The sequence below is a fragment of the Echinops telfairi genome, unplaced genomic scaffold, assembly GCF_000313985.2.
Source record: "Echinops telfairi isolate 266 unplaced genomic scaffold, ASM31398v2 ScPeMD7_5592;HRSCAF=6446, whole genome shotgun sequence".
Taxonomy (NCBI): domain Eukaryota; kingdom Metazoa; phylum Chordata; class Mammalia; order Afrosoricida; family Tenrecidae; genus Echinops; species Echinops telfairi.
Window position 1 is genome coordinate 10,187,637 of NW_022109491.1, and position 1,686 is coordinate 10,189,322.

Here is a 1,686-nt window from a genome sequence, read left to right on the forward strand (position 1 = left end):
CCCCCACCCACCCGCGGGTCTTCCCAGGCTGCCGACAAGGGGCTGCCAGCCGAGGAAGGAGGTTCCCCAGTCACCGAAGCCCACACTCGTGTATGTCCCCTGTTGTGCAAACATACAGTCACACACACCTATATTCTCACGGTCTCACACACAGTCTTACACACACGGTCACATACATGTTCACACGCAGCCTCACACAGTCTCACTCTCACACCCATAGTCCCACATAGTCGCGCACACACAGTCACAATCATATTCACACACCATCTCACTCACACACAGTCACACTCTCTCAGGGACAACCCCCACTGTAGCCGCTGGGGGCAGGGGGGTGGGGGGGCTCACTGTCCAATGGATTCCTCCATCCATCCAGCCCCTCAACCCTTAGGCACAAGACTGGACCTGGCACTGAGCTGGGCGTTCTCCATTCCTCAGGACGTTCCTCTCGAAGAGGCCAGGTGGGTAAACAACGCCACAGAGGAAGTGGCGATAAGTGTGGGCATTCATTCTAAGACTAGGTGATGGGTGAGCATATGCACCCTGGGAGCTCACCATCTGGGGCCCTCTGAGGAGCGGGGACTGGAGGGGCAAGGAAGTGGCAGCCACGTCTGGGAGCACAAGCACCCCAGGAGAGGGAGCAGCCAAGGCAGAGGCGGGAACAAACTTTGCTCTTGGTGCTGGGTGCCAGCGGGTGGATGTCAACCCACAGCCAACTCATCTTTACCCAGTGTGACTACGACCTGGCATTCGTCTCCGGGACGGATGACAGCCCAGCAGACCCTCTGGGGCAGTTCTCTGTCACACGGGCTCGCCATGAATTGGAATTGACTTGATGGTGCGGTGCACGATGCGGTGGGCTGCTACCCACGAGGTTGGCGGTTCAAATGCATCAGCCTGTCAGAGAGAAAAAAAAACGAGGCTGTCTGCTCTTAGAAACATTGACCGTCTCAGAAGCCCTTTCGGTGGTCACTAGGAATCAGAATGGCTGAGCCAGCCGTGGGTTTGGGATTCATCTTTACCAGAACAGATCAGGTCTTGGCAGCCCAACTCTTAACCCCCGCACCACCAGAGCTCCTTTGAATGAACTTCAGGGGACAGGGGCATGAACAATATCAAGCCAGAAGTGTCCACAGCAAAGAGAGTTGACACAGGTTGACGGATGGATATGTGCATGACTGTGCGTTTGATGTGTGGATTATCACAAAGGACGGGTAACATTTCAAAGAATGGGAATTCCAGAACACTTCATACTACTCGCGTGGAGCCTGTACATAGACCAAGCGGCAGTTTTAGAACCGAAAAGGGGGCTTTAAAGTGAGGAAAGGCTTGAGGTGGGGTTGTGCCCTTTCCCCAAATCAACATGCTGAGGAAGTCACATAAGTGAATCAAAAGCTAAAGCTTCACAATTGGGAAGGGATTATCGCTTTCATTCGCGTTTGAATTCCCCTGGTTGTCTCCAGAATTATGTCTGGCAGATAGTAGGTGCTGGAGAATAATTGCCGAAGAATTTTACTTTCCTCCCATTCACACAAGAAGGCCGCTTCTCACACCAGCTGGTGTGACCCACGAGGTGTCGAGGTGTCGAAGGGATCAGGTATCAGGCATCAAAGAACAAAAATCATATCATTGTAAATGAGGGTGAGTGCAGAGTGGGGACCCAAAGCCCATCTGTAGGCAACTGGACAT

General features: G+C 53.3%; 1 protein-coding gene across 1 annotated transcript in view; it reads right to left on the reverse strand.

Annotated features, from left to right (window-relative positions):
• Positions 1-1,686, reverse strand: part of SLC2A10 (solute carrier family 2 member 10) — a 29,346-nt gene that overhangs the window by 22,186 nt on the left and 5,474 nt on the right. The window lies entirely within an intron of this gene.